This window comes from Carcharodon carcharias (assembly GCF_017639515.1).
Source record: "Carcharodon carcharias isolate sCarCar2 chromosome 35 unlocalized genomic scaffold, sCarCar2.pri SUPER_35_unloc_1, whole genome shotgun sequence".
NCBI classification, from domain to species: Eukaryota; Metazoa; Chordata; class Chondrichthyes; order Lamniformes; family Lamnidae; genus Carcharodon; species Carcharodon carcharias.
Window position 1 is genome coordinate 588628 of NW_024470701.1, and position 13574 is coordinate 602201.

At 54.1% G+C, this 13574-nt stretch overlaps 1 protein-coding gene across 1 annotated transcript in view; it reads right to left on the reverse strand.

The window, feature by feature from the left end:
* The window catches only part of LOC121274182 (serine/threonine-protein kinase A-Raf-like), a 263820-nt gene extending 255457 nt beyond the window's left edge, over positions 1 to 8363 (reverse strand). The window contains exon 1 of the mRNA XM_041181384.1: positions 8289 to 8363. The gene's annotated coding sequence lies outside the window, so the exon portion shown is untranslated. The remainder of the gene's footprint in view (positions 1 to 8288) is intronic.
* Between the last annotated feature and the right edge of the window lie 5211 nt (positions 8364 to 13574).

Sequence of the window (13574 nt, forward strand, 5' to 3'; positions counted from 1 at the left end):
TTATACAGTGACAGACCAGTACCCACCAGTTCTGTACCCGAGTGTTATATAGTGGCAAACCCATCCCTACCAGTACTGTACCCCAGTGTTATACAGTGGCAGGCCCATCCCTACCAGTTCTGTACCCCAGTGTTATACAGTGGCAGGCCCATCCCTACCAGTACTGTACCCCAGTGTTTTTCAGTGGCAGGCCCATCCCTACCAATACTGTACCCCAGTGTTATAGTGACAGACCCTTCCCCACCATTTATCATCCTCAATATTAAACAGCGACAAACCCGCCCACACCAGTACTGTACCCCAGTGTTATACAGTGACAGACCCGTCCTTAATGGTACAGTAGCCCAGTGTTATAGAGTGACAGACCCGTCCCCACCAGTACTGTACCCCAGTGTCATGCATTAACAGACATGTCCCCACCAGTACTGTACCCCAGTGTTATACAGTGACAGACCCGTCCCCACCAGTACTGTACCCCAGTGTCATGCATTAACAGACATGTCCCCACCAGTACTGTACCCCAGTGTTATTCAGTGACAGACCCGCCCCCACCAGAACTGTACCCCGGTGTTATACAGTGACAGACCCATCCCGAGTATTGTACCCCAGTGTTATACAGTGACAGACTCGTCCCCACCAGTACAGTACCCAGTGTTATACAGTAACAGACCTGTCCAAAGGAACTCTACCCCAGCGTTATACAGTGACAGATCCGTCCTGAACACTTCTGTACATGTATTACACAGTGACTGCCCCGTCCGCACCAGTATTGCCCCCAGTGTTATATAGTGATAGACACGTCCCCACCAGTACAGTACCCCAGTGTTATACAGTGACAGACCCATCCCCACCAGTACAGTACCCCAGTGTTATACAGTGACAGACCCGTCCCCACCAGGACTGTACCCGTGTTATACAATGACAGAGCCATCCAGAGAACTGTTCCCCAGTGTTATACACAGACAGACCCGTCCCGGGCAGTACATTACTGGTACAGTAGCCCAGTGTTATACAGTGACAGACCCATCCCCACGAGTACTGTACCCCAGTGTTATATAGTGACAGACCCATCCCTACCAGTATTGTAGCCCAGTGTTATACAGTGATAGACCAGTACCCACCAGTTCTGTACCCGAGTGTTATATAGTGGCAAACCCATCCCTACCAGTACTGTACCCCAGTGTTATACAGTGGCAGGCCCATCCCTACCAGTTCTGTACCCCAGTGTTATACAGTGGTAGGCCCATCCCTACCAGTACTGTACCCCAGTGTTATACATTGGCAGGCCCATCCCTACCAGTACTGTACCCCAGTGTTTTTCAGTGGCAGGCCCATCCCTACCAATACTGTACCCCAGTGTTATAGTGACAGACCCTTCCCCACCATTTATCATCCTCAATATTAAACAGCGACAAACCCGCCCCCACCAGTACTGTACCCCAGTGTTATACAGTGATAGACCCGTCCTTAATGGTACAGTAGCCCAGTGTTATAGAGTGACAGACCCGTCCCCACCAGTACTGTACCCCAGTGTCATGCATTAACAGACATGTCCCCACCAGTACTGTACCCCAGTGTTATACAGTGACAGACCCGTCCCCACCAGTACTGTACCCCAGTGTCATGCATTAACAGACATGTCCCCACCAGTACTGTACCCCAGTGTTATACAGTGACAGACCCGTCCCCACCAGTACTGTATCCCAGTGTTATACAGTGACAGACCCGTCCTCACCAGTACTGGAACCCAGAGTTATACAGTGACAGACGCATCCCGTGTACTGTACCCCAGTATTATACAGTGACAGACCTGTCCCCACAAGGACTGTCCCCCCGTGTTATACAGTGACAGACCCGTCCCCACCAGTACTGTACCCCAGTTTATACAGTGACAGAGCTGTCCCCACCAGTACTGTACCCATGTTATACAGTGACAGGCCCGTCCCCATCAGTACAGTAACCCAGTGTTATACAGTGATAGACCCGTCCCTACCAGTACTGTACCCCGGTGTTATACAGTGACAGACCCAACCCCACCAGTACTGTACCCCAGTGTTATACAGTGATAGACCCATCCCTACCAGTACTGTACCCCGGTGTTATACAGTGACAGACCCAACCCCACCAGTACTGTACCCCAGTGTTATACAGTGACAGACCCGTCACCACCAGTACTGTACCCCAGTGTTATACAGTGACAGACCCGTCCCCACTAGTACTGTACCCCAGTCTTATACAGTGACAGACCCGTCCCCACCAGTACTGTACCCCAGTGTCATGTATTAATTTACATGTCCCCACCAGTACTGTACCCCAGTGTTATACAGTGACAGACCCGTCCCCACCAGTACTGTACCCCAGTGTCATGCATTAACAGACATGTCCCCACCAGTACTGTACCCCAGTGTTATACAGTGACAGACCCGTCCCCACCAGTACTGTATCCCAGTGTTATACAGTGACAGACCCGTCCTCACCAGTACTGGAACCCAGAGTTATACAGTGACAGACGCATCCCGTGTACTGTACCCCAGTATTATACAGTGACAGACCTGTCCCCACAAGGACTGTCCCCCTGTGTTATACAGTGACAGACCCGTCCCCACCAGTACTGTACCCCAGTTTATACAGTGACAGAGCTGTCCCCACCAGTACTGTACCCATGTTATACAGTGACAGACCCGTCCCCATCAGTACAGTAACCCAGTGTTATACAGTGATAGACCCGTCCCTACCAGTACTGTACCCCGGTGTTATACAGTGACAGACCCAACCCCACAGTACTGTACCCCAGTGTTATACAGTGACAGACCCGTCACCACCAGTACTGTACCCCAGTGTTATACAGTGACAGACCCGTCCCCACTAGTACTGTACCCCAGTCTTATACAGTGACAGACCCGTCCCCACCAGTACTGTACCCGTGTCATGCATTAATTTACATGTCCCCACCAGTACTGTACCCCAGTGTTATACAGTGACAGACCCGTCCCCACCAGTACTGTACCCCAGTGTTATACAGTGACAGACCCATCCCCACCAGTACTGTATCCCAGTGTTATACAGTGACAGAACAGTCCCCACCAGTACTGGAACCCAGAGTTATACAGTGACAGACCCATCCCGTGTACTGTACCCCAGTATTATACAGTGATAGATCTGTCCCCACAAGGACTGTCCCCCAGTGTTATACAGTGACAGACCCGTCCCCACCAGTACTGTACCCCAGTTTATACAGTGACAGAGCTGTCCCCACCAGTACTGTACCCATGTTATACAGTGACAGACCAGTCCCCATCAGTACAGTAACCCAGTGTTATACAGTGACAGACCCGTCCCCACCAGTACTGTACCCCGGTGTTATACAGTGACAGACCCAACCCCACCAGTACTGTACCCCAGTGTTATACAGTGACAGACCCGTCACCACCAGTACTGTACCCCAGTGTTATACAGTGACAGACCCATCCCCACCAGTACTGTACCCCAGTGTTCTACAGGGACAGACCTGTCCCCACCAGTACTGTACCCCAGTGTTCTACAGGGACAGACCTGTCCCCACCAGTACTGTACCCCCATGTTATACAGTGAAAGAACTATCCCCACCAGCACAGTACCCCAGTTTTGTACAGTGACAGACCCATCCTGAGTACTGTACCCCCGTGTTATATAGTGACAGACCTGTCCACACCAGGACTGTCCCCGTGCTATACAATGACAGAGCCATCCAGAGAACTGTACCTCAGTGTTATACACTGACAGACCCGTCCCCACCAGTACTGTACACCAGTGTGATACAGTGACAGACCCGTCCCCACCAGTACTGTACACCAGTGTTATACAGTGACAGACCCATCCCGAGTACTGTACCCCAGTGTTGTACAGTGACAGACCCGTCACCACCAGTACTGTAACCCAGTGTTATACAGTGACAAAACCATCCCCACCAGTACAGTACCCCAGTGTTATACAGTGACAGACCCGTCCCCACCAGGACTGTACCCGTGTTATACAGTGACAGACCCATTCCCCATCAGTACTGTATCCCAGTGTTATACAGTAACAAACCCATCCCGAGTACTGTACCCAAGTGTTATATAGTGACAGACAAGTCCCCACCAGGACTGTCCCCCGTGTTAGACAGTGACAGACCTGCCCCAAGTACTGTACCCCAGTGTTATAGTGACAGACCTGTCCCCACCAGCACTGTACCCCAGTGTTACACAGTGACAGACCCATCCCCAGCAGGACTGGCCCCAGTGTTATACAGTGACAGACCCGTCCCCACCAGTACTGTAACCCAGTGTTATACAGTGACAGACCCGTCCCCACCAGATCTGTACCCCATTGTTATACAGTGACAGACCCATCCCCAGTACTGTACCCCAGTGTTATATAGTGACGGAGCTGTCCCCACCAGGACTGTCCCCCAGTGTTATACAGTGACAGACCCGTCCCCACAAGTACTGTACACCAGTGTTATACAGTAACAGTCCCATCCCCACTTGTACTGTACCCCAGTGTTATACAGTGACAGACCTGCCCCACCAGGACTGTACCCCAGTGTTATACAATGACAGACCTATCCACACCGGTACTGCACCTGTGTTACAGTGACAGACCCATCCCGAGTACTGTACCCCAGTGTTATATAGTGACAGACCTGTCTCCACCTGGACTGTCCCACAGTGTTATACAGTGACACAGCCGTCCCCACCAGTACTGTACCCGTACACAGACTGACACTGTGTAACACTGTATCCGTGTTATACAGTGACAGACCCTTCCGCACCAATACAGTAAACTACTGTTATGCCGTGACAGACCCGTCCCCACCAGTATTATACCCAGTGTTATAAAGTGACTGACCCGCCCCACCAGTACTATACCTCAGTGTTATACAGTGACAGACCCGTCCCACCCAGTAACGTACCCCAGCATTATTCGGTGACAGACCCGTCCCCACCAGCACTGTACCCCACTGTTATGCAGTGACAGACATGTCCCCACCAGTACTGTGCCCCAGTGTTATATAGTGACAGACCCGTCACCACCAGTACTGTACCCGTGCTATACAGTGACCGAGACATCCCCACCAGTACTGTACACCAGTGTTATGCAGTGACAGACCTATCCCCACAAGTACTGTACCCCAGTGTTGTACAGTGACAGACCCATCCCCTCCAGTACTGTGCCCAGGCGTTATACAGTGACAGACCCATCTTCACCAGTACTGTACCCGTGTTTTACAGCGACAGACCTGTCCCCACCAATACAGTCCCCCATTGTTACACAGTGACAGACCTGTCCCCACCAGTACTGTACCCCAGTGTTATACAATAACAGACCTGTCCCCACAAGTACTGTAACCCAGTGATATACAGTGACAGACCCATGCTGAGTACTGTACCCCTTCGTTATTCTATGACAGACCCGTCCCCACCAGTACTGTACCCCAGTGTTATACAGTGACAGAGCTGTGCCTTTTTGTACTTCACCCATTGATTCACCATTGTGAACGCACAGTGGTGGCACAAGCGCTGGACACACAGAATTTCAATGATATTGATGACTGGCACTTTACCTGGACACAGCGTGTCACATCCCCTGGCCAGCACACTCTGGTCTCACAGGCTGTACAAGTCTAACTTATGCCTCTCTGCATTGAGATATCCTCTGAATATTTGACAGAAGACCCCTTTGGGGTCCATACAGCTCGCTTACACACAGTCTAGGTACCAAACCAAATGATGCAATCTGAACTGCAGTTCTGACAGACACTTGTGGAGAATGGCAGAAGTCGCCTACAAAAGGGTCTCAAGACGGAATCTTCCAGCCAAGATGAGGCCCTTCAGCCCGTCAAATAGCTATCCCTTTCTGTCGCACTCCTCAGCTTTTTCCCCATCTTTGTGCCCCTGAAGCTCTGAACCATCAGATCAGATGTCAAGGGGAGCAGAATGGCGAGGGGAGAAGAACGTGACTCTGGGGTAGGGTTTGACCGTGGGGGGGCGAGGGTGCTTGACCTGGGGGCGAGGGTTTGGGGTGAGGGGGGCGACACCAGGGGGTGAAGGGTTTGGGGTGAAGGGGTGACACTGGGGGGGTGGAGGGCTTGGGGTGAGGAGGGGGTTTGTGGTGAGGGGGGAGGTGGAGGGTTTGGGGTAACCAAGGGGGGTGGGGGAGGGTTTTGGGTGAGGGGAGGCGGGTTTCGGTGGAGGGGATGACCCCGGGGGAGGGTTTGGGGGGAGGTGGCGGGGATGAGGAATTGGGGGGAGGGGGGTTGAGAGACTGGGGGGAGTGTTTGGGGGGGAGGAGGGGGAGGGATTGGGGGTAGAGGGTGGTGGAGGGGGATGAGGGATTGGGGAGGGGGATGATGGATTGGGGGAGAGGGATGACGGATTGGGGGAGGGGGTGAGGGATTGGGGGAGGGGGTGAGGGATTGGGGGAGGGGGTGAGGGATTGGGGGAGGGGGTGAGGGATTGGGGGAGGGGGTGAGGGATTGGGGGAGGGGGTGAGGGATTGGGGGAGGGGGTGAGGGATTGGGGGAGGGGGTGAGGGATTGGGGGAGGGGGTGAGGGATTGGGGGAGGGCGTGAGGGATTGGGGGAGGGCGTGAGGGATTGGGGGAGGGCGTGAGGGATTGGGGGAGGGCGTGAGGGATTGGGGGAGGGCGTGAGGGATTGGGGGAGGGGGTGAGGGATTGGGGGAGGGGGTGAGGGATTGGGGGAGGGGGTGAGGGATTGGGGGAGGGGGTGAGGGATTGGGGGAGGGGGTGAGGGATTGGGGGAGGGGGTGAGGGATTGGGGGAGGGGGTGAGGGATTGGGGGAGGGGGTGAGGGATTGGGGGAGGGGGTGAGGGATTGGGGGAGGGGGTGAGGGATTGGGGGAGGGGGTGAGGGATTGGGGGAGGGGGTGAGGGATTGGGGGAGGGGGTGAGGGATTGGGGGAGGGGGTGAGGGATTGGGGGAGGGGGTGAGGGATTGGGGGAGGGGGTGAGGGATTGGGGGAGGGGGTGAGGGATTGGGGGAGGGGGGTGAGGGATTGGGGGAGGGGGTGAGGGATTGGGGGAGGGGGTGAGGGATTGGGGAGGGCGTGAGGGATTGGGGGAGGGCGTGAGGGATTGGGGGAGGGGGTGAGGGATTGGGGGAGGGGGTGAGGGATTGGGGGAGGGGGTGAGGGATTGGGGGAGGGGGTGAGGGATTGGGGGAGGGGGTGAGGGATTGGGGAGGGGGTGAGGGATTGGGGGAGGGGGTGAGGGATTGGGGGAGGGGGTGAGGGATTGGGGGAGGGGGGTGAGGGATTGGGGGAGGGGGGTGAGGGATTGGGGGAGGGGGTGAGGGATTGGGGGAGGGGGATGAGGGGTTGGGGGGAAGGGGTTACCCCGGGGGCGCGGGTTATGGGGGGAGGGAGTGACCCCGGGGGGGCGGTGTTTGGGGGTGAGGGAGTGACCCCGGGAGGGGGGGGGGGAGGCGGGTTATGGGGGGGGAGGGGGTGACCGGGGGGCGGGGGGGGGGGGGCGGGTTATGGGGGGGAGGGGGGTGACCCCGGGGGGGGGGGACGGTTTATGGGGGGGGGGGGGGAGGGGGGGAGGAGGTGACCCCGGGGGGGCGTGTTATGGGGGGGAGGGGGTGACCCAAGGTGGCGGGTTATGGGGGGGAGGGGGTGACTCCGGGGGGGGGAGTGGGTGACCCCGGGGGGGGGGGGGGGCGGTTATGGTGGGGGAAAGGGTGACCCCGGGGGGCGGGTTATGGGGGGGGGAGGGGGTGACCAAGGGGGGGAGGAGGTGACCCCGTGGGGGAGGAGGTGACCCCGGGGGGGACGGTTTACGGGGGGAGGGGGTGACCCCAGGGTGTGGGTTATGGGGGGGGGAGGGGGTGACCCCGGGGGGCGGGGGTAACCCTGGGGGGAGATGGTTTATGGGGGGGGAGGGGGTGACCCCGGTGGGGGACAATTTATGGGGGGGGGGTAGGGGGTGACTCCGGGGGGCGGGTTATGGGGCGGGAGGGGGTGACCCCGGGGGGCGGGTTATGGGGGGGAGGGGGTGACCCCGGGGGGGGACGGTTTATGGGGGGGGGAGGGGGGCAGGGGGTGACTCCGGGGGGCGGGTTTGGGGGGGGAGGGGGTGACTCCGGGGGGGCGGGTTTGGGGATGGGGGGAGAGGGTGACTCCGGGATTGTCGTCGCCCACTTACTACCAAACCCACACTCCCCTTTACTCACTGGGGATAAACTCTCGCCGCCCACCCAGCCCCCACACTCCGTATCCCCCCCTCCCTCTCTCTCCCCCACTTACCTAATTAACCTGCGCCATCTTAGCCTCCTCTCGCCGCCCGCCTGAACCCCGCCTCCAGGCCCCACTGCCATTGGCTCCTCTCGCCGCTCTCCCCGCTCTCATTGGTTCTGGCCCGGCCCCCACCCCCGCCGCCTAACTGACGGCCCGGCTAGCCAATCGGGAGGCGGGGGGACGCCCCTGGTCGGAACTGGGTGTTTGGGGGGGCGGGGCTCCTGCGGCACTAACGTCAGGACGTCGCTCCCGCCGGCAACGCGCCGCTACGCATGCGCGGCGGGCCGTGGCAGTTGGGGCGCAGAAGGTGTCAATCAGAGAGGGGGCGGGTCAGGAGGATGGAGAGAATGTGACAGTGAGAGAGGGACTGAAAGATAGTGTGTGTGAGAGAGAGAGAGAGGGAGTGACAGACAGAGAGTGGGAGACACAATGTGTAAGAAAGGAAGTGACACACAGTGAGATAGAGAGATAAAAACAAAAAAAACTGCGGATGCTGGAAATCCAAAACAAAAACAGAAATACCTGGAAAAACTCAGCAGGTCTGGCAGCGTCGGCGGAGAAGAAAAGAGTTGACGTTTCGAGGGTCATGACCCTTCGACAGAACCGATTTTTCTTTACAATGAGAGGGGTGAAATATAAGCTGGTTTAAGGTGATGGGTGGCGGGGGGGGGGGGTTTGGGTGGGGGAAGAGAAGTGGAGGGGGGTGTTGGTGGGCGGAGAGAAGTGGAGGGGGGTGTTGGTGGGGGGAGAGAAGTGGAGGGGGGTGTGGGTGGGGGGGAGAGAAGTGGAGGGGGTGTTGTGGGTGGGGGGAGAGAAGTGGAGGGGGTGTGGGTGGGGGGAGAGAAGTGGTGGCGGGGTGGTTGTTGGGACAAACAAGCAGTGATAGGAGCAGATCATCAAAAGATGTCACAGACAACAGAACAAAAGAACACAGGTGTTAAAGTTGGTGATATTCTCTAAACAAATTTGCTAATTAAGAATGGATGGTAGGGCACTCAAGGTATAGCTCTAGTAGGGGTGGGGGGGGAGCATAAAAGATTTAAAAATATTTAAAAATAATGGAAATAGGTGGGAAAAGAAAAATCTATATAAATTATTGGAAAAAACAAAAGGAAGGGGGAAGAAACAGAAAGGGGGTGGGGACAGAGGGGGGAGCTCAAGACCTAAAGTTGTTGAATTCAATATTCAGTCCGGAAGGCTGTAAAGTGCCTAGTCGGAAGATGAGGTGCTGTTCCTCCAGTTTGCGTTGGGCTTCACTGGGACAATGCAGCAAGCCAAGGACAGACATGTGGGCAAGAGAGCAGGGTGGAGTGTTAAAATGGCAAGCGACAGGGAGGTTTGGGTCATTCTTGCAGACAGACCGCAGGTGTTCTGCAAAGCGGTCGCCCAGTTTATGTTTGGTCTCTCCAATGTAGAGGAGACCACATTGGGAGCAACGAATGCAGTAGACCAAGTTGGGGGAAATGCAAGTGAAATGCTGCTTCACTTGAAAGGAATGTTTGGGCCCTTGGACGGTGAGGAGAGAGGAAGTGAAGGGGCAGGTGTTGCATCTTTTGCGTGGGCATGGGGTGGTGCCATAGGAGGGGGTTGAGGAGTAGGGGGTGATGGAGGAGTGGACCAGGGTGTCCCGGAGGGAGCGATCCCTACGGAATGCCGATAGGGAGGGTGAAGGGAAGATGTGTTTGGTGGTGGCATCATGCTGGAGTTGGCGGAAATGGCAGAGGATGATCCTTTGAATGCGGAGGCTGGTGGAGTGATAAGTGAGGACAAGGGGCACCCTATCATGTTTCTGGGAGGGAGGAGAAGGCGTGAGGGCGGATGCACGGGAGATGGGCCGGACACGGTTGAGGGCCCTGTCAACGACCGTGGGTGGAAAACCTCGGTTAAGGAAGAAGGAGGACATGTCAGAGGAACTGTTTTTGAAGGTAGCATCATCGGAACAGATGCGACAGAGGCGAAGGAACTGAGAGAATGGGATGGAGTCCTTACAGGAAGCGGGGTGTGAGGAGCTGTAGTCGAGGTAGCTGTGGGAGTTGGTAGGTTTGTAATGGATATTGGTGGACAGTCTATCACCAGAGATTGAGACAGAGAGGTCAAGGAAGGGAAGGGAAGTGTCAGCCATGGACCACGTGAAAATGATGGAGGGGTGGAGACTGGAAGCAAAATTAATAAATTTTTCCAAGTCCCGACGAGAACATGAAGTAGCACCGAAGCAATCATCAATGTACCGGAGAAAGAGTTGTGGAAGGGGGCCAAAGTAGGACTGGAACAAGGAATGTTCCACATACCCCATAAAGAGACAGGCATAGCTGGGGCCCATGCGGGTACCCATAGCCACACCTTTTAGTTGGAGGAAGTGAGAGGAGTTGAAGGAGAAATTGTTCAGTGTGAGAACAAGTTCAGCCAGATGGAGGAGAGTAGTGGTGGATGGGGATTGTCGGGCCTCTGTTCGAGGAAGAAGCTAAGGGCCCTCAGACCATCCTGGTGGGGGATGGAGGTGTAGAGGGATTGGACGTCCATGGTGAAGAGGAAACGTTTGGGGCCAGGGAACTGGAAATTGTTGATGTGACGTAAGGTGTCAGAGGAATCACGGATGTAGGTGGGAAGGGACTGGACAAGGGGAGAGAGAAGGGAGTCAAGATAACGAGAAATGAGTTCTGTGGGGCAGGAGCAAGCTGAGACGATCGGTCTACCGGGACAGTTCTGTTTGTGGATTTTGAGTAGGAGATAGAAGCGGGTCGTCCGAGGTTGGGTGACGATCAGGTTGGAAGCTATGGGAGGAAGATCCCCAGAGGAGATGAGGTCAGTGACAGTCCTGGAAACAATGGCTTGATGTTCAGTGGTGGGGTCATGGTCCAGGGAGAGGTAGGAGGAAGTGTCTGCGAGTTGACGCTCAGCCTCCGCTGAGATAGAGAGATAGTGACTGAGGGAGAGAGAGTGGGATAGAGAGAGAGAGTGAGATAGAGAGAGAGAGTGAGATAGAGAGAATGAGTGAGATAGTGAGATAGAGAGAGAGAGTGAGATAGAGGGAGAGAGTGAGATAGAGGGAGAGAGTGAGATAGAGAGAGAGAGTGTGATAGAGAGAGAGAGAGATAGAGAGAGAGAGAGTGAGATAGAGAGAGTGAGTGAGATAGAGGGAGAGAGTGAGATAGGGAGAGAGTGAGATAGAGGGAGAGAGTGAGATAGAGGGAGAGAGTGTGATAGAGAGAGAGAGTGTGATAGAGAGAGAGAGTGTGATAGAGAGAGAGAGTGTGATAGAGAGAGAGAGAGATAGAGAGAGTGAGTGAGATAGAGAGAGTGAGATAGAGAGAGAGATAGAGAGAGTGAGTGAGATAGAGTGAGATAGAGAGTGACTGAGAGTGAGATAGAGAGAGAGTGACATAGAGAGAGAGTGAGATAGAGACAGAAGGCAACTGAGAGAGTGAGTGATATAGAGAGTGACTGAGAGTGAGTGAGATAAAGACAGAGAGTGACAAAGAGAGTGAGTGAGATAGAGACAAAGTGACAGACAGAGAGTGAGATAGAGACAAAGTGACAGAGAGAGAGAGTGAGATAGAGACAAAGTGACAGAGAGATAGAGAGAGAGTAAGATAGAGACAGAAAGTAACAAAGAGAGTAAGATAGAGACAGAAAGCGACAAAGAGAGTGAGTGATATAGAGAGTGACTGAGAGAGTGGGTGAGATAGAGATTGAGTGAGATAGAGACAGAGAGTGTCAAAGAGAGAGAGTGACAAAGAGAGAGATTGAGATAGAGATAAAGAGTGACAAAGAAAGTGAGTGAGATAGAGATAAAGAACGACAAAGAGAGTGAGAGATAGAGACAGAGTGACAGAGAGAGAGTGACAGAGAGAGAGTGACAAAGAGAGGGTGAGATAGAGAGAGAGTGACAAAGAGAGAGAGTGACAAAGAGAGAGAGTGAGATAGAGACAGAGAGTGACAGAGAGAGAGAGTGACAAAGAGAGGGTGAGATAGAGACAGAGTGACAAAGAGAGAGAGTGAGATAGAGACAGAGAGTGACAGAGAGAGAGAGTGAGATAGAGACAGAGAGTGACAGAGAGAGAGAGTGAGATAGAGACAGAGAGTGACAGAGAGAGTGAGATAGAGACAAAGTGACAGAGAGAGAGAGTGAGATAGAGACAGGGTGACTGGGAGGGAGAGTGAAATAGAGACAGAAAGCAGATGAGAGAGAGTGAGATACAGACAAAGAGTGACTGAGAGAGAGAGAGTGACAAAGAGAGGGTGAGATAGAGACAGAGAGTGACAAAGAGAGAGAGTGACAAAGAGAGGGTGAGATAGAGACAGAGAGTGACAAAGAGATAGAGACAGGGTGACTGGGAGGGAGAGTGAGATAGAGACAGAAAGCGACTGAAAGAGTGAGTGCGATGGACACAGAGTAACTGAGAGAGAGTGAGATAGAGACAGAAAGCGACAGAGAGAGAGTGAGATCGAGACGGAAAGTGACTGAGAGAGAGTGTGATACAGACAGTGAGTGAGATACAGACAAAATGACAGAAAGAGAGAGTGAGATAGAGACAGAAAGCGGCTGAAAGAGAGTGAGATGGACACAGATCAACTGAGAGAGAGAGAGTGTGATAGAGACAGGGTGACTGGGAGAGAGAGTGTGATAGAGACAGGGTGACTGGGAGAGAGAGTGAGTTAGGGACAGAAAGCGACAGAGAGTGAGTGAGATGGACACAGAGCAACTGAGAGAGAGAGTGAGATAGAGACGGAGAGTGACTAAGAGACAGTGAGATACAGACAGAGTGATTGAGAGAGAGAGTGAGACAGACACAGAAAGCGACTGAGAGAGAGAGTGAGATACAGACAAAGAGTGACTGAGAGAGAGAGTGAGTTAGAGACAGAAAACGACAGAGAGTGAGATAGAGACAGAGTGACAGAGAGAGAGTGAGATAGACACGGAAAGCGACTGAGAGAGTGAGGTACAGAGAGAGAGTGAAATAGATACAGAATGACTGAGAGTGAGTGAGATAGAGACAGAGTGACAGAGAGAGTCAGATACAGACATAGCAACTGAGAGAGTGAGTGAGATAGAGACAGAAAACGTGTGAGAGAGAGAGTGAGATACAAAGAGTGACTGAGAGAGAGGGTGAGATACAGAGTGTGAAATAGAAACAGAATGACTGAGAGATTGAGTGAGATAGAGACAGAGAGTGACTGAGAGAGTGAGTGAAATGGAGACACTGACTGAGTGAGAGAGTGAGATCGACACAGAAAGCAACTGAGAGAGTGAGTGAGATACAAAGAGTGACTGAGAGAGAGCGTGAGATACAGAGA